Source organism: Mercenaria mercenaria, chromosome 14, assembly GCF_021730395.1.
Source record: "Mercenaria mercenaria strain notata chromosome 14, MADL_Memer_1, whole genome shotgun sequence".
Taxonomy (NCBI): Eukaryota; Metazoa; Mollusca; class Bivalvia; order Venerida; family Veneridae; genus Mercenaria; species Mercenaria mercenaria.
Genome location: NC_069374.1, coordinates 23483896 through 23504181, shown reverse-complemented (window position 1 = coordinate 23504181; position 20286 = coordinate 23483896). Strand labels below are relative to the sequence as shown.

At 37.9% G+C, this 20286-nt stretch overlaps 1 protein-coding gene across 2 annotated transcripts in view; it reads right to left on the bottom strand.

Moving 5' to 3' along the window:
• Positions 1-20286, bottom strand: part of LOC128548398 (uncharacterized) — a 75754-nt gene that overhangs the window by 5212 nt on the left and 50256 nt on the right. The gene's annotated exons all lie outside the window — the stretch shown is intronic.

Genomic DNA, 20286 nt, shown 5'->3' with positions numbered 1-20286 from the left:
ACTAACCCTTCATTCTTGTCCATGGACATGGTGTTGGAAGTTATTGTATAAGAAGGACGGACCGCCTTACAAAACTAATATATTCAAATGCCCAAACCCTATTAACATGTTGTGCTTCTGTAGTTCAAATCGTATATCAGTGTGATTTACACTGAATCAACCAGATTTAATTGAAATAGGAGAATAATTAATTCTTTCACACCTTAAGCATGGGTAAATGTATTAAATACAACAGGGCCATGAAGACCCCGTATCACTCAACTGAGCTTTATATCTTAAAATTCACCATATTTCTATGAAATTATTTGAAATCTGGAACATTGGGTTAGGGTTATGTTTTTTGAAGACCTTTGGTTTTAGCTCTATGTGGAAAACAAGCAGAACACAAGGAGCATCCGGACCAGCTTGTATCAGCTTCCATCTTATGCTTTCAGAGATGTTTGAAGAAAATGCTGATGCCAAGGAATGGAAGGACGGTGAGTCACTGTGCATGCTGCAATCTGGTGATCAAAACTGGCAGGTTAAATTAGCCTTAGCTATAATTGAATTATATTAGTCTTTTTTTATTAATGAAGTTAACATTGTGCCATTTATATGTTTAATGCCAAGTAAGATCTGCCTGTTTAAGTGCATCTGTGGCTTACAAGAGCCCTTCCAAGGCTTTGTTTGCCTCACGGTAAGTTCTCAAGTACAAAAGAGCTGTCTAATAACCTTAAACCAAGTTAACTAAAATAGAACTAAACAAGAGATGTCTAATGACTGTGCGCTTGACTATTCGAAGCTCACCCATCTAATACTAGGTAACATACAAAAGCTTTTTTGAACAAGAGGGTCATGCCGACCCTATATCGCTCACCTATTAAACTTGGCCTTGAAATCATCTAGATAAACATTCTGACTTAGTTTTATGAAGATATGGTCAAAAATGTCACATTTACTTGTTTACAAGCTTTTCCTTTGATTTAAGTGGTGACCTAGTTTTTAACCCCACATGACCCAGTTACAAACTTGGCCTTGGAATCATCAAGAATTCTTACCAAGTTTAACAAAGATAGGATCATAAATATGGCCTCATGGTGATAACAAGCTTTTTCTTTGATTGACCGGATGACCTAGTTTTTTGACCCAATATGAATCAGTTTTGAACCTGAAATAGGAACCATCAAGATAAATATTCTGACCAAGTTTTATAAAGATATGGTAAAAAATGTGGCACCTACAGTGTCAACAAGCGTTTCCTTTGATTTGACCTGGTGACCTAGTTTTTGATACCACATGACCCAGTTTCGAACCTGGGTTAGAGAAAACCAAGATATACACTCTGTGCAAGTTTGTATTACCTCAAGCATAAATGAAGCGTCGATATGGCTGAAAGTGCCAAAATATAAAATTTTGCTCCTTTCAGGGTCAGTAACTCTAGAACCCATGATGGAATCTAGCCGGTTATCGAAATGATCTGAGGTATTGTTGTGAATTAAGTTGTATGTAAGTGTGGTTAAAATCAAATGTAAAGTGTCAGTTCTATAGTGTTCACAATGTAAAAATTAACAAATTTGGGCTCTTTCAGAGGGAAATCAGGGGCTATAACTCCGGACCCTATGATTGGATCTGAGGGATTTATCACGAAATCAAAGATCTATTGTTGTTAAAGATATTTTGCAAGTTTGTAATTAGTTTTGTAACAAGTTTGCAAGTTTTTTGCAATTAAATCAAACCATAAATGAAATCTCTATATGGCTGCAAAGGCAAAAATAGCAAATTTTGACCCTTTAAGGGGCCATAACTCTAGAATCCATGATTGGATCTAGCCAGTGTTCGAAATGAACCGAGATATTATGCCATTACAAGTTGTGTGCACGTTAAATTAACCTTGATTGAAAAATGTGGTCTTTATTGTGTTCACAAGCCAAATTAGCAAACTTTGGCCCTTTAAGGGGTCAATAATCTGGAATCCATAACGGGATCTGGCCAGTTTTCAAAAAAAAAGTCGAGATATTATGCCAATATAATTTGTGTGCAAGTTCGATTAAATTTGATTGCAAAATGTGGTCTCTATTGTGTTCACAAGAAATTGTGGACAGACGACGGACGAAGGACGACAGACGAAGGCCGATCACAAAAGGGGGTCATAAACACATGGGGTCATAAATTTTGAGTAAAAAAGCATGTAATGTGTCAATTTTCTAAAACCCTAAAAAGCTGCAAATCAATAATAAGAGGGCCATGAAGGCCCTGTATCGCTCACCTGACCTATTGACCTAATGATCAACAAGATAATTTTATTAGGTTATGGTCATAAATGTGGCCTCTACAGTATTAACTAACTTTTCCTTTGATTTGACCAAGTGACCTAGTTTTTGACCCCACATAACCAAGATTCGAACTTGACCTACAGATCACCAAGATTAACATTCTGACTAAGTTTGATGAAGATACAGTCATAAATGTGGCCTCTAGAGTGTTAACAAGCTTTTCCTTTGATTTGACCCGGTGACCTAGTTTTTGACCCCACCTTACCCGGATTCGAACTTGACCTATAGATCATCAAGATTAACAATCTGACCAAGCAAAAGTTCTACAGTTCTGCTTCAATGTGACATTGACCTTTGACCTATTGATCTCAAAATCAACAGAGGTCATCTGCTGGTCATGATCAACCTTCCTATTAAGTTTAGCGATCCTAGGCCCAAGCGTTCTCAAGGTATCGTCCGGAAAGGGAGGGTTTAACTGTTCTGGGTCAATGTGACCTTGACCTTTAGCCTACAGATCTCAAAATCTATAGGGGTCATCTACATGTCATGATCGACCACCCTATCATGTTTCATGATCCTAGGCCCAAGCGTTCTCAAGTAATTGTCTGGAAACGGTTTAAATGTTCCGGGTCACTGTAACCTTGACCTTTGACCTACTGACCTTAAAACCACCTGCTGGTCATGATAAAACTCTCTATCATCTTTCATGACCCTTGGCCCAAGTGTTCTCAAGTTATCGTCCAGAAACCGTTTAACTGCTCATGGCCAATCTGACCTTGAACTTTGACCAAATGACCTAAAAATCAATAGGGGTCATCTGCTGGTCATAATCAATCTCCGTGTCAATTTTCCTGATCCAAGCATTCTTGAGTTATCGCCCGGAAACCGTTTTACTGTTCCTGGTCACTGTGACCTTGACTTTTAAACTACTGACCTAAAAACCGATAGGGGTCATCTGCTGGTAATGACCAACCTCCCTATTAACTTTCATGATCCTAGGCCCAAGCAATCTTGAGTTATCATCAGGAAACCGTTTAACTGTTCAGGGTCACAGTGACCTTGACCTTTGACATACAAATCTCAAAATCAGTAGAGGTCATCTGCAGGTAATGATCAACCTTCCTATCAACTTTCATGATCCTAGACCCATGCGTTCTTGAGATATCATCCGGAAACGGATTGGTCTACATACAGACCGACACCGACCGACATCTGCAAAACAATATACCCCTCCTTCTTCGAAGTAGGGGGAGGGAGGGGGGGGGGGGCGCATAATTAAGATATGGTCATAAATGTGGCCTCTAGAGTATTAACTAGTTTTCCTTTGATTTGACCTGGTGACCTAGGTTGTGACCCTACATGACCCAGATTCAAACTGGATTTATGATCATCATGATTAACATTCCGATTAAGCTTCATAAAGATACAGTCATAAATGTGGCCTCTACAGTGTTAACAAGCTTTTCCATTGATTTGACCTGGTGACCTAGTTTTTGACCCCAGATGACGCAATATCAAACTCATCCAAGATATATTTTTAAGGGTACAATTCTGACCAAGTTTCATTAACATTGGGCCAAAATTGTGACCTCTAGTGTGTTAACAAGCTTTTCCTTTGATTTGACCTGGTGACCTACTTTTTGACCCAGATGACCCAATTTTAAACTCGTCCAAGATTTTATTGAGGGTAACATTCTGACTAAGTTTAATCAAGATTAATCCAAAAGTGTGACCTCTAAAGTGTTAACAGTCAAATTATTGACGACGGACGGACGGACGGACGACGGAATACTGACGACGACGGACGACGAACACAGGGCGATAACAAAAGCTCACCTTGAGCACTTCGTGCTCAGGCGAGCTAAAACATGTCAGAAAGAAAGTAACCAAGCAATATAGTAGCAGACTCGAACTGATGAGTCTATAACAAAGTAATACCTCCCACTTCCCCAGGGCTGGCTTAAGTGGATTTTTATTATAAAAGTCCATTGAATGGACTTTATGATACCAAAGGACTCGTTGTAATATCAGAAAGGGTGACTTTTTACGGCCGCTGTGACACTCAAAGTAGAAAAAGTTATAGGTCTAAAATTACCAACAGTAAAACACATTTAAAGTTTACAATCTATCTGAAACATCAATTCTAACCTTACAATACACACCCATGATAGCAAATACTTTGGATTTTAAAAATACTCTACTTCTTGCGCGGACTGGTTGTCAACCGTCTCATTACAACTTATTCGGAGGTCATAACTCGAAAGCGAGAAGGACTAGTAGGCTGGTTACCAAATCTAGCCATGATAACATCCTGCTTAACATTTTGACATAGTCTGGTAAACATTGAACAAGAACTGCTTAAGTTGTTCATCAGGGACTGTCAATTTTACAGCAAATCCGAGTAATTCATGGACCACAGCACTACAGCAACTTACGCAATCACTATTGTGACCAAATTTAGTGACCACTGGATCAGAACTACTTAATTTATTCAGCTAACACTGTCAGTTTTCGCAATTCTAAATAATTTACGGCCAATTCAGAAATTATTTCATATCCGGTGACCAAATTATGTAATAAATGATTAAGGCCAAAGAAAGATTGCTATGGAAACCCAAACTAAAAAAAAAGGAAGTTTGGAAAATTAATACTACTCCTACTTAAAGACTGTTCTTTTAATATGTACTAAAAGTGTCATAGGGTGGATTTGTACATTTTCGTCCCTGTTAGCAACTTTATGTTTAATACGTCTTTTTGTGTATATTTCAACATGTCAATTGTCAGTCTCCGTATTCTAAAAGAACCCGTTTTATAGCAGGAATAGTGTATTCTAAATAGTTTAATTAGTAAAGTATGTAGTCGTATTTAAAGCTTTAGATAGTCTCTTCGTCACTTATCCCATTTTGTTCGATTAACTTTTGCACTCGTCAATAACCAATCACACCACTCTCTGCTTTCTCCGCCATCATTCAAAACGTAAACAATGCCATTTTGTGCCCAATCAAATGAAATCCATTATTTGTGATTGTATATTTATATAACTACAGGTAAACATGTGTTATATTTACCTTTATATGTGTTTCATTTGATCAGGATCCATACTGTTCGCTGAACATCTCATGATACCAATACTGGCTGAATAGTGAACAGTATGGATCCTGACCAGACTGCAGGGACTGGGGTGGTGAGGGGGTAAAGCTGTAGGTATTAAGGAAAATATGTCACAGAAATTAGACTAATGCCACAAAATTATGTATGAAACATGATTGTAGAAGGAAACAATAGTCAAGCTGTTGAGCTAGCTCTTTAGCGACGTGGCTGAGTGTCCGACTATCATACGAGAGGTCCCGGATTCAATCCCCAGCAAGGTCAAAAGGATTATTCCTCTAAAATTACTACAATGGCGATGAGGATAATTCGGTAGGCCATCGGGGAAGCGGTAACAGGCTAGAAATTGCAAGGATGTGCAGTTGATGCCTGGCTAGAAATTGCAAGGATGGTGCAGTTATGCCTGGCTCCTGTTTAATTGTCAGAGAGGGGAGGTGTGTAGTAGTAAATTGCAGAGAGGGGAGGAGTGTAGTAGTTTATAATAAGATAGGCCACTTTCAACAGCCTTGATGTTGAGCTAGCTCTTTAGTGACATGGTTGAATGTCCGAGTTTCATGCGAGAGGTCTTGAGTTCAATCCCTGGCACGGTCAAAAGGATTATTCTTCTCAAATTACTACAAACATGTTTTCTCCCATTTGAGTCAGTGAAGTTATTGCATTGAAATATTAAATTCATTTTTTAGATTAAAACACGTTGTTCGTCCATACTTGGATTTTTGTCTCCCATTTCCCGATGGGCAACGCAGATAAAACCATCGGGTTTCGAACCTGCCGAATCTTCATACACCTGGCCAAATACGTCCCTGGAGGAATTAATTATGGCCTTTTTAATTAAGCCATTTTATAGGCCCATGTATGCATTTTTCCACCGTCAGGATAGAGACCACCAACTGTTTTCCCATAGCCTTAACTTATAACATTATGGAATGTTCGGCCTTTCATAAATCGAAACATGTATATCTAATTACATGTTTTTCAAGAACTATCTTAGCTCTACTAAAAACTCGGACGAAAAACATATGAATAGTGATACTTTATTTAAGTAATTTTCGTGTGAATGAGATGACCCCGTTTACATCGTTGCCATGGCGGGAGAAATTCGTTTGATAAAACTTTTTTTCAATACACATAAAATGTAGCAAATTTTGTCAAAATGTATGATAAAATACTGTAAATGCAGTAAAAAATCTCAATTTTGAAAAAAAAAATGATTATCACTTCTTGGGTTTGTTTACATGACTGACCAATCAGAATGCACAGACGTTACCTTATTCCCAGGTATACACTTACCTCATTCCCAGTAAGTTCCCTCTACTTTTTTTGAATTGGTGGTCTCTGACCATGAGGGCAAAAACAGTGGTCTCTGCCATATTGAACGATCCATATCGATAGAGGCTTTCTTAAAGCGTTTCAGTTTGTACTCGATAATTTTCGTTCCAGGCTACTTCGTAACCGCAAAAAATTTTTGTTCCAAAAATCAATAAAAAGGCCTATTGTCGGCGGTAAAAAGTAAGAGTCGGTCGGGTTACCTGAACCACACATATTTTTTTTAGCCTTGAAATATACAATTTTTATATTTTCACAATCTGTTTCATATCATTTTTTTATTTTATCATCTCAATTTACTTAAATGAGTTATATGCTTATTGCGATAAACCGCGAACAAGAAATATCGGTAAAACCGATGGATGCTCCCCGAAATTTGCACTCATTCCAACAGATAATGAAGAAAATATGCGCACCTCCTCTTGAGAGTGAAGCATCCTATGAATTTTTTTTTTGCTGAATTCCAGGCAGTGGTTGCTGAGAAATTGATGGTACTATAGTTTACTTATGTTGAATAATCAAAGGGCAATAAATCAGTGCACAATCATCCAACTGAAACACAAAGACAATATGCACATCTTCTCTTGATAGTAAAGCTTCCTATGAAGTATGGCCAAACTCCAACCGAACCGTGGTTGCTGAGAAATACTCCCGACAAGAATTGTACTATAATATACTCATATTGAACAACCAAAGAGCAATAACTCGGTATAAAATTATCCAGCCGGGAGATAATATGCGCATCTCCTCTTGATGATGAACCTTCCTATGAAGTACGGCTAAATTCCAACCAGTGGTTGCTGAGAAATACTCCGGACAAGAGTTGTACTATTGTATACTTCTGTTGAATAATCAAAGGGCAATAACTCGATGAAGAATACGAAGATAATATGCACATATCCTCTTGATAGTGCACCGCCGTATAAATACATCTGCTCAACTCGGGGCTACAGGGCATGGACGGTAGCTTGCACTTTCACTAACGTCCATGAACAGGCTCAATCAAACCGAGCCTGCAACATTTTCGTTTATGTCGTGTTGGGTGACCTGTGGTTTTCCACTTTTTTATTCCTATGAAGTTTCACTAAATTCCAATCAATGGTTCCTGAGAAATACTCTGGACAAGAATTGTACTATAGTATACTAATGTTGAATAATCAAAGTGAAAAATCATCCGACCTGAACAAGAAGATAATATACACATCTCCTCTTGATAGTAAAGCTTCCTATGAAGTATGGCTAAATTTCAAGCAATCCAATTATTGGCTGCTGAGAAATACTCCAGACAAGAATTGTACTGTAGTATACTATTGTTGAACTAGAGCTGCTTTTGAGAAAAGCGAATGTCTCCCACAACTGCCTAATCATCTAAATAGCAAGGCAGTCTTTATATACTGTTTACTCACTACAATTCAAGGGCCAGAACTCCAAAATGCCTGGACCGATTTGGCTCATTATCGAACTTGTCTGAGGTCTTATGGTCAAACACATGTTGTTTAAGTTTGGTGAAGATTTGATGAGAAATGTTCAACTTAAAGTGCAGACAAGAGTAAAAAGGCTGATTTTTCGGTAATTCAAGGGCCGTAACTCCAAAATGCCTGGACTGATTTGGCTAGTTATCGAATCTGGCTGAGGTATCATGGTCAAACACATTTTGTTTAAGTTTGGTGAAGATAGGATGAGAAATGTTCGACTTAGAGTGCGGACAAGAGTAAAAAGGCTGATTTTTCGGTAATTCAAGGGCCGTAACTCCAAAATGCCTGGACCGATTTGGCTAGTTATCAAACTTGGCCGAGGTCTCATGGTCAAACACATTTTGTTCAAGTTTGGTGAAAATCGGACCAGAAATGTTTGACTTAGAGTGCGGACAAGAGTAAAAAGCTCTATTTTTGGTAATTCAAGGGCCATAACTCCAATATGCCTGGACCGATTTGACTAGTTATCGAACTTGGCCGAGGTCTTATGGTCAAACACGTTTTGTTCAAGTTTGTTGAAAATCTGACCAGAAATGTTCGACTTAGAGTGCGGACAAACTTTGTGACAGACAGGCAGACAGACAGACAGACACACACACACACACACACACAGACTGGAGTAAATCAATATGTCTCCCACACCACTGTGTGGTGGGAGACATAACAATCAAAGGGCAATAATTCTATGAAAAATCATCTGTCCCGAACACTAAGACAGGAGGGCCATGATGGCCCTACTAAGTAAATGTGTAAACCATTTGAACAAACTTGACAAAGATCCATGCTAGGATGCTACTGACCAACATTGGTGTAATTCTAACCAGATTATTCGAGATACGTATTGAAATCTGTATGAAAAATTATACATGTGGCTCAAATTTCTCTGCTAAAGCTTCAAAAACAAACAAGACGGTCATGATGACCTTATGTCGCTAACCTGTTAAACTTGGCCTTGGAATAATCAAGATAAACATTTTGCCCAAGTTTCATGAAGATATGGTCATAAATGTGACCTATACAGTGTAAACAAGCTTTTCCTTTGATTTGAGTGGTGACCTAGTTTTTGACCCCACATGACCCAGTTTCGAACTTTGCCTAGGAATCATAAAAATAAACATTCTTACCAAGTTTCATGAAGATAGGGTCATAAATATGGCCTCTAGATTGTCAACAAACTTTTCCTTTGATTTGACCTGGTGACCTAGTTTCTGAACCCACATGATCCAGTTTCGAATCTGGCCTAGGAATCATCAAGATAAACACTCTGACCAAGTTTCATGAAGACAGGATCATAAATGTGGCTTCAAGAGTGTTAACAAGCTTTTCCATTGATTTGACCTGGTGACCTAGTTTTTGACCAACATGACCCAGTTTCTAACTTGGCCTAGAGATCATCAAGATAAACAAGTTTGTATAAAAACAAAGCATCAATGAAACCTCTATATGACTGAAAGGGCCAAACAATCTTTACCATGTAAAGATATCTCAAAATACACCTAAATATTGGAGGTACCACCCATGTTGTATTATAAAAAGTCTCGGTTTTTCCTTTCAGCCAATGATAAAAAAGTTACAAAATAGGCTATTTATAGTAACATAAAAGGAAAGTAATTTAATAAAAAAATTATTGTAGGTGAAAAAATAAGGTATCTGCCAAATAAGAAGAGGAACATGATGACACTGGTTCGCTCACCTGAGTAATATGAGCTACATGTATCAAATGTCAAACTGATGCTAAAATATTAAGAAAGTAGGTGAGTAGGTCACATTCACGGTCACTGAAAGTTAGTTTTAAGATCGGTGTGCAAAACTGTACATGTCACCCAAATTTCAACGCTGTATCTTAAAAACAAGAAAGTAGGTCAACAGGTCACATTCATGGTCACTGAAAGTCAGTTTTAAGATTGGTGCGCAAAATTGTACACGTCATCTAAATTTCAAACCTGTATGTTAAACAAGAGGGCCATGATGGCCCTAGATCGCTCACCAGAGTAACTCACCATAACAAACATGTTTGACCAAGTGACCCAGTTTTTGACAAAACATGACCCAGTTTCAAACTCGTCTGTGTTTTCAAGGAGTTAAACATTATGACTAAGTTTCATGAAGATTAGAGTAAAAATGCGGCCTCTAGTGTTTTTCTCTTCGATTTGGCCTAGTTACCTAGTTTTTTACCCAACCGGACCTAATTTTTGACCTTTCCGAAATATCATGGAAACAAATATTCTGACTACTTTTCATTAAGATTGGACCAAAAATGTGGCCCTTGTGTTAACAAGCATTTTCTTTCATTTGACCTAGTGACCTAGTTTTTGAACTCACATGACCCAGTTTAAAATTCGTCCATGATTTCATGAAAACAAACATTCTGACAAAGTTTCGTGAAGGTTGGAGTGAAAAAGTGGCCTCTAGAGTATAAAAAAGCTTTTCCTTTGAATTAACTAAGTGACCTAGTTTTTGACCCTACATGACCCAGAGTCGGAATCATACAAGACTTCATGATACCAAACATTCTGACCAAGTTTTATGAAGTTTGAATAAACAAGAAGCTGCGTTCAATAAACGCTTGATGCCTCCAGTGGCATCCTTGTCGATAGATTTTGCACCTAAGTCCAAAACGAGGTCAAGGTCAAGGTCAAACTGAGGTCAGGTGATGAGGAATGGTCACAGTTTACATCTGTTTTAGAATCAATTCATTCTGTAAGGGGTATTGATGCTAGACGAAACGGTCCCATTTGGTTAACCAAAAGATGGCCCATATAAAGCAACCTAAGTCAAAATGAGGTCAAGGTCAAGGTCAAACTGAGGTCAGGTGATGTCTGAAGATAAGGAATGGTCACAGGTTACATCTGCATTAGTATCAAGTCATTCTAGTAAGGGGTATTGATGCTAGACGAAACGGTCCCATTTGGTTAACCAAGAGATGGCCCATATAAAGCAACCTAAGTCCAACATGAGGTCAAGGTCAAAATCAAACTGAGGTCAGGTGATGTCTGAAGATAAGGAATTGTCACAGGTTACATCTGCATTAGTATCAAGTCATTCTAGTAAGAGGTATTGATGCTAGACGAAACGGTCCCATTAACCTCGTACGGACGGACGAACGGACGGACAGGACAATCACTATATGCCTCCCACATCAGTAGATGCTGGGGACATAAAAATGTGGCCCCTAGAGTGTTAACAAGATTTTCCTTTGATCTGACCTAGTGCCCTAGTTTTTGACCCCACTTGACCTAAAGATCATCAAGATAAACATTTTGACCAAGTTTCATGACGATAGGGTCACAAACATAGCCTCTTAGAGTGTTAACTAGATCTAAATTTGATTTGACAGGGTGACCTAGTTTTTGACCCCACATCACCCAGATTCAAACATGGCCTTGGAGTCATCAAGATAAACATTCTGACCAAGTTTCAAGAAGATAGGGTCATAAATGTGGCCTCTAGATTGTTAACAAGCTTTTCTTCTGATTTCACCTGGTGACCTACGTTTTGACTCCATATGAACCAGATTCAAACCTCAAGACAAACATTCTGACCAATTCTCATGAGTTTCAAACTTAAAATGTGGTCTCAAAGTGTTAACAAGATTTTCCTTTGATCTGGCCTTGTGACCTAGTGACCTAGTTTTTGACCCCACACGACCTAGATTTTAATTTTGCCTAAAGATCATCAAGATAAACATTCTGACCAAGTTTCATGACGATACACAAGCTTGATTACAAGCTTTTCCTTTAATTTGACTGGCTGACCTAATTTTTGATCCAATATGACCCGGATTCAAACTTGACCTAGAGGTCATCAAGACAAACATTCTGACTAATTCTTATGAGTTTCAAACTTAAAATGTGGTATCTAGATTGTTAACAATATTTTCCTTTGATTTGGCCTAGTGACCTAGTTTTTGACCCCACATAACCTAGATCTTAATTTGGCCTAAAGATCATCAAGATAAACATTCTGACCAAGTTTCATGACGATAGGGTTATAAATGTGCCTCTATGGTGATTACAAGTTTTCCTTTAATTTGACTGGGTGACCTAATTTTTGATCTAACATAACCCATATTCGAACCTGACCTAGAGGTCATCAAGAGAAACATTCTGACTAATTCTTATGAGTTTCAAACTTAAAATGTGGTATCTAGAGTGTTAACAAGATTTTCCTTTGATCTGGCCAAATGACGTAGTTTTTGACCCGACATGACAGATTCAAATTTGGAATATGAATCATCAAGATAAACAATCTTACCAAGTTTCATGAAGATAGGGTCATAAATGTGGCCTCTAGAGCGTTAACAAGCCTTTCCTTTGATCTGACCGCGTGACCTAGTTTTTGATCCAACATGACCAAAATTAAAACCTGGCCTAGACGTCATCAAGATAAACATTCTGACCAAGTTTCACGAAGATAGGGTCATAAATGTGGCCTCTAGAGTGTTAACAAGCTTTTTCTTTGATTTGACCTCCTGACCTATTTTTTGCCCCAGATGACCCAATATCAAACTTGTCAAAGATTGTATTGAGGGTAACATTCTGACCAAGTTTCATTAAGATTGGGCCAAAATTGTGACCTCTAGAGTGTTAATAGTCAAATTGTTGACGACGACGGACGACGGACATAGGGCGATCACAAAAGCTCACTGGTGAGCTGAAAACAAGAAAGTAGGTCATAGTCATGGTCAATGAAAGTCAGTTTTAAGATCGGTGTGCAAAACTGTACAGGTCATCCAAATTTCAAGGCTGTATCTTAAACAAGAGGGCCATAAAGGCCCTGTATCGCTCACCTGACCCATTGACCTAAAGATCATCAAGATTAAGATATGGTCATAAATGAGGCCTCTAGAGTGTTGACCAGTTTTTCCTTTAATTTGACCTAGTGACCTAGTTTTTGACCACATATGACCCAGATTCGAACCTGACCTACATATCATAAAGATTAACATTTTGACCAAGTTTCATGAAGATAAAGTCATAAATGCGGCTTCTAGACTGTTAACAAGCTAACATTTTATTTAACCTGGTGACCTAGTTTTTGACCCAATTTGACCCAGATTCGAACTTGACCTACAGATCATAAAGATTAACATTTTGACCAAGTTTCATGAAGATAAAGTCATAAATGCGGCTTCTAGACTGTTAACAAGCTTACATTTTATTTAACCTGGTGACCTAGTTTTTGACCCCACCTGACACAGATTTGAAATTAAAGTTAAGATCATCAATATTTACATTTTGACCAAGTTCCATAAAGATATGGTCATAAATGTGGTCTCTAGAGTGTTCACTAGCTTTTCCTTTGATCTTACCTGGTGACCTAGTTTTTGACCCAGATTTAAACTTGACCTAAAGATCATCAAGATTAACATTCTGACCAAGGTTCATAAAAATAAAGACATAAATGTGGCCTCTACAGTGTTAACAAGCTTTACCTTTGATTTGACCAGGTAACCTAGTTTCTGACTCCATTTGACCTAGATTTGATCAAGATTAACATTCTGACCAAGTTTCATAGAAATATTATGATATATGTGGCCTCTAGAGTGTTAACAAGCTTTACATTTGATTTGACCTGGTGACCTAGTTTTTGCTGTATCTAAAACAAGAGGGCCATGATGGCCCTATATCGCTCACCTGTAACAATTGGCCTTGAATCATCAAGATAAACATTCTGACCAAGTGTCATGAAGACAGGGCCATAAATGTGGCCTCTACAGTGTTAGTAAGCTTTTACTTTTTGTTTTGAGTGGTGAACTATTTTTTTTATCCCACATGACCCAGTTTCGAACTTGGCCTAAGAATCAGGAAGATAAACATTCTTACCAAGTTTCAAGATGATAGGGTCATAAACATGGCTTCTAATGTGTTAACAAGCTTTACCTCTGATTTCAGCGGGTGACCTAGTTTTTAACCCCACATGACTCAGTTTAGAACTTGGCCTATAAATTATTAAGACAAACATTCTTACCAAGTTTCATGAAGATAGGGTCATAAATGTGGCCTCAATAGTGTTAACAAGCTCTTCCTTTGATTTGACGGGATGACCTAGTGTTTGACCCTTTATGACCCAGTTTTGAGCTTGGCCTTGTGACCTGGAGTGTTAACAAGCTTTTCCTTTAATTTGACCTGATGACTTAGTTTCTGACCCCATATGACCAAGTTTAAAACTTGTCATAGAAATCATCAAAATAAACATTATGACCAAGTGTCATGAAGATAGGGTCATAAAGCTGGCCTCTAGGTTGTTAACAAGCTTTCTCTTTGATTTGACCTGATGACCTAGTTTTTGACCCGACATGACCCAGTTTTGATCCAGGTCTAGAGATCATCAAGATAATCATTCTGTGCAAGTTTGTTTCAAATCAAAGTATAAATGAAACTTCTATATGACTGAAAAGGCCAAAACAGAAAATGTTGACCCTTTCACGGACAGTAACTCTAGAACTCATGATGGAATCTAATTGGTTTTCAAAAGGAACCGATATCTTATTGTGATTTAAGTTGTGTGTAAGTGTGGTTAAAATCAAATATAAAATTTCACTTCTAATGTGTTCACAAGGAAAAATATACCAAATATTGGCGCTTTCAGGTGTCAGTCAGGGGTCGTAACTCCAGAACCTATGATTGGATCTGACAGATTCATCAGGGAATGCAAGATTTATTGTTGTTGAAGATATTTTGCAAGTTTGTATCAAATCAAACCATAAATGAAGTCTCTATATGGCTGCAAAAGCCAAAATAGCAAATCTTGGCCCTTTAAGTGGCCATAACTCTGGAAGCCATGATGGGATCTGGCCAGTTTTCAAAAGGATCCGAGATATTACACATATACACGTTGTGTGCACTTTTGATTAAAATTGATTGCAAAATGTGGTCTCTATCGTGTTCACAAGCCAAAACTGGCAAATTTTGGCGTTTTAAGGGGCCATAACTCTGCAACCCATGATGGGACCTGGCCAGTTTTCGAAAGGAACCGAGATATTATGCCAATACAAGTTGTGTGCAAGTTGTATTAAAGTTGTTTGCAAGATGTGGTCTCTATCGTGTTCACAAGTCAAAAATGGCAAATTTGGGCCTTTTAAGGGGCCATAACTGTGGAACCCATGATTGGATCTTGCCAGATTTCAAAAGAACCGAAATTTAATGCCCATACTAGTTGTGTGCAAGTTTGATTAAAATCAAATAAAAAATGTGGTCGTCTCTATCGTGTTCACAAGGAAATTACGGACGGACGGACGACGGACGAAAGGCGATCACAAAAGCTAAGTGACAGGTGAGCTCAAAAAGCAAGAAAGTAGGTCAGTAGATCACACTCATGGTCACTGAAATTCAGTTTTAAAAGTAAGTCAGTAGGTCATATTCACGATCACTGAAAGTCAGTTTTAAGATCGGTGTGCTAAAGTGTGCATGTCATCCAAATTTCAAGGCTGTATCTTAAAAAATAACAAAGTAGGTCAGTAGGTCACATTCCACATGACCCAGATTCGAACTTGATCTAGAGATCATCAAGGTTAACATTCTGACCAAGTTTCATGAAGATACAGTCATAGATGTGGCCTCTACAGCGTTAACAAGCTTTTCCATTGATTTGACCTGGTGACCTAGTTTTTAACTCCAAATGACCCAGATTTGAATCTTCCTAAATATCACCAAGATTAATATTCTGATCAAGTTTTATAGAGATAGTATCATAAATGTGGCCTCTAGAGTGTTAACATGCTTTTCCTTTGATTTGACCTGGTGACCTAGTTTTTGACCCCACCTGACCCAGATTTGAACTTTACCTAAAGATTATCAAGATTAACATTCTGATCAAGTGTCACAGAGATAGTCCATAAATGTGGCCTCTAGAGTGTTAAAAAGCTTTTTACATTTGATTTCACCTGGTGACCTACTTTCTGACCCCACCAAACCAAGATTTGAATTTACCTAAAGATCTCCAAGATTAACATTCTGACTATGTTGCATTAAGATATGGTCATAAAAATGGCCTCTAGTGTTAACTAGCTTTTTCGTTTGATTAGGCCTGGTGACCTACTTTTTGACCCCACCTGACCCAGATTTGAACTTTTCCTAAAGATCATCAAGATTAACATTCTGATCGAAAGATCATAGGTAAGGGTAGATTTCTCGGAAGCAAAGAGCACCAAAAACACAGCCCCAGAGCCACGCATTTACATAGTAGGCCAACAACAAAAAGAAGCTGTAATGGAAAAATATTTCAAACGGATTGCTTCAAACATCCAACAAGTACATATTAATATATACAAGTTTTATAGAGATAGTATCATAAATGTGGCCTCTAGAGTGTTAACAAGCTTTTCCGTTAATTTGACCAGGTGACCTAGTTTTTGAACCCACATGATCCAGATTCAAACTTGACCTAAAGATCAGCAAGATTAACATTCTGATCAAGTTTCATGAAGACACAGTCATAAATGTGGCCTCTGGAGTGTTAACAAGCTTTATATTTGTTTTGACATAGTGACCTAGTTTTTGACCCCAGATGACCCAGTATCAAATTCTTCCAAGATTTTATTGAGTGTAACATTCTGACCAAGTTTCATTAAGGTTAGGTTAAAATTATGACCTCTAGAGTGTTAACAGTCAAATTGCTGACGACGACGATGGACGACGGACACAGGGCGATCGCAAAAGCTCACATTGAGCACGTCATGCTCAGTTGAGCTAAAAGCAAGAAAGTAGGTGAGTAGGTCACACTCATGATCACAGAAAGTCAGTTTTAAGGTCGGTGTGAAAAACTGTACAAGTCACCCAAATTTCAAGGCTGTATCTTAAACAAAAGGGCACTGAAGGCCCTATATCGCTCACCTGAAGAAAGTAGGTCAGTAGGTCACATTCATGGTGATTGGAGACAGTTTTAGATCGGTGAGCAAAACTGTACATGTCATCCAAATTTCAAGGCTGTATCTTAAAAAACAAAAAAGTAGGTCACATTCCACATGACCAAGATTCGAACTTGACCTAAAGATCATCAAGGTTAACATTCTGACCAAGTTTCATAAAGATACAGTCATAAATGTAGCCTCTAGAGTGCAAAGAAGCTTTACCTTTGATTTGACCTGGTGACCTAGTTTCTGACTCCACTTGACCTAGATTTGAACTTGACCTAAAGATCATCAAGATTAACATTCTGACCAAGTTTCATAGAGATATTATCATATTTGTGGCCTATAGAGTGTTAACAAGCTTTACATTTGATTTGACCCGATGACCTACTTTTTGATCCCTCCAGACTAAGATTTAAACTTGACCTAAAGTTCGTTATGGTTAACATTCTGATCAAGTTACATTAAGATATTGTCATGAATGTGGCCTCTCCAGTGTTAACTAGCTTTTCCTTAGATTTGACCTTGTGACCTATTTTTTCACCCCAACTATCCCATATTTTAACTTGACCTAAAGATCAACAAGATTAACATTCTGACCAAGTTTCATTACGGTAAGGTAATAAATGTGGCCTCTAGAGTGTTAACAAGCTTTTCTTTTGATTTTACCTTGTGGCCTAGTTTCTGATTTCACCTAACCCAGATTTAAAGTTGATCTAAAAATCATCAAGGTTAACATTCTGACGAAGTTTCATTAAGATATAGTTATAAATATGGCCTCTAGAGTGTTAACAATCCTTACCTTTGATTTGACCAGGGGACCTAGTTTATGACTCCACTTGACCTAGATTTGAACTTCACCTAAAGATCATCAAGATTAACATTCTGACCAAGTTTCATGAATGTGTCATAAAGGTGGCCTCTACAATGTTAACAAGCATCCTTGATTTGACCTGGTGACCTAGTTTTATAACCTCAGATAACCCAATATTGAACTCCTCCAAGATTTTATTGAGTGTAACATTCTGACTAAGTCTCATTAAGACAGGGCTAAATTGTGACCTCCAGAGTGTTAACAGTCAAATTGTTGACGACGACGGACGACGACGGACAGCGGACGACAATGGACGACGGACACAGGGCGATCACAAAAGCTCACATTGAGCACTTCATGCTCAGGTGAGCTAAAAGCAAGAAAGTAGGTGAGTAGGTCATATTCATGATCACTGAATGTCCGTTTTAAGATCGGTGTGCTAAACTGTACATGTCATCCAAATTTCAAGGCTGTATCTTAAAAAACAAGAAACTATGTCAGTAGGTCACATTCATGGTCACTGAAAGTCAGTTTTAAGGTCGGTGTGCAAAACTGTACAAGTCACCCAAATTTCAAGGCTGTATCTTAAACAAGAGGGCCCTGAAGGCCCTATATCGCTCACCTGAAGAAAGTAGGTTAGTAGGTCACATTCATGGTGATTGGAGTTAGTATTAGATCGTTGTGCAAAACTGTACATGTCATCCAAATTTCAAGGCTGTATCTTAAAAAACAAAAAGGTAGGTCACATTCCACATGACCAAGATTCGAACTTGACCTAAAGATCATCAAGGTTAACATTCTGACCAAGTTTCATGAGGATACAGTCATAAATGTGGCCTCTAGAGTGTTTAGAAGCTTTACGTTTGATTTGACCTGGTGACCTAGTTTTTAACTCCACTTAACCTAGATTTGAACTTGACCTAAATATCATCAAGATTAACATTCTGACCAAGTTTCATGAAGATATAGTCATAAATGTGGCCTCTACAATGTTAACAAGCTTTTCCTTTGATTTGACCTGGTGACCTAGTTTTATAACCACAGATGACCAAATAGTGAACTCCTTAAGATTTTATTGAGTGTAACATTCTGACCAAGTCTCATTAAGACTGGGCTAAAATTGTGACCTCTAGAGTGTTAACAGTCAAATTGTTGATGGCGGACGGACGACGGACACAGGGCGATCACAAAAGCTCACCTTTGAGAACTTCGTGCTCAGGTGAGCTAACAAGAGCTGTCTGTTGACAGCGCGCTCGACTATTTGAAGAATTGATTGAAGAATGGGGTCAAAATATTTCCACAGATATTCAGACAAAAGAAATAAATAGATTAGACAAACAATGTTCCTGTATTTCTTTGATTTCGATAAGTCTTGCACTAAATGGCAATGTATGAACCAATTTCAAAGTCCAAAAAGGGCCATAATTCAGTCAAAATAGTTATGTACTCTTGCCTACAGATGGAAATCATAATGATAAACAAGTGTTCAAAGTTTAAAAGCCATATGTCAAATAGTTTTGACAAAATGTAGACTTGTATGAAAACAGAACCAATTTCAAAGTCCAAAAAGGGCCATAATTCAGCCAAAATAGATGACAGAGTTATGTACTCTTTTCCACAGATAGAGACTATTATACTAAACAAGTGATAAAAGTTTCAAAGCCATATGTCAAACACTTTACAAAAAATATGAACTGGTACGGAAAACTTAACCAAGATTTCTAAGTCAAAAAGGGCCATAATTCAGCCAAAATCCATGATGGAGTTATGTACTCTTGCCTATTACAGGATGTGGTGATGGTAAACAAGTGTTGAAAGTTTCAAAGCTTTATCTCAAAAGACTTTGTCAAAATATGAACTTCATTGTAGTACGAAATATTAACCCAGATTTCTAAGTCAAAAACGGCCATAATTCAGCCAAAATCCTTGATGGAGTTATGTGCTCTTGCCTATAACTGGACATGGTGATGGTAAACAAGTTATGAAAGTTTCAAAGCTTTATCTCAAAAGACTTTGTCAAAATACGAACTGGTACGAAAAACTTAACCAAGATTACTAAGTCGAAAGGGGCCATAATTCAGCCAAAATCCTTGATGGAGTTATGTACTCTTGCCTATAACTGGCCATGGTGATGGTAAACAAGTGTTGAAAGTTTCAAAGCTTTATCTTAAAATACTTTGTCAAAATATGAATTGGTACGAAAAACTTAACCATGATTTCTAAGTCAAAAGGGGCCATAATTCAGTCAAAATCCTTGATGAAGTTATGTGATCTTGCCTATAACTGGCCATGGTGGTGGTAAACAAGTGTTGAAAGTTTCAAAGCTTTATCTCAAAATACTTTGTCAAAATGTGAACTGGTACGAAAAACTTAACCAAGGTGTGACGCCGACGCCGACGCCGTGATGAGTAGGATAGCTCTACTTATTCTTCGAATAGTCGAGCTAAAAACAAGAAAGTA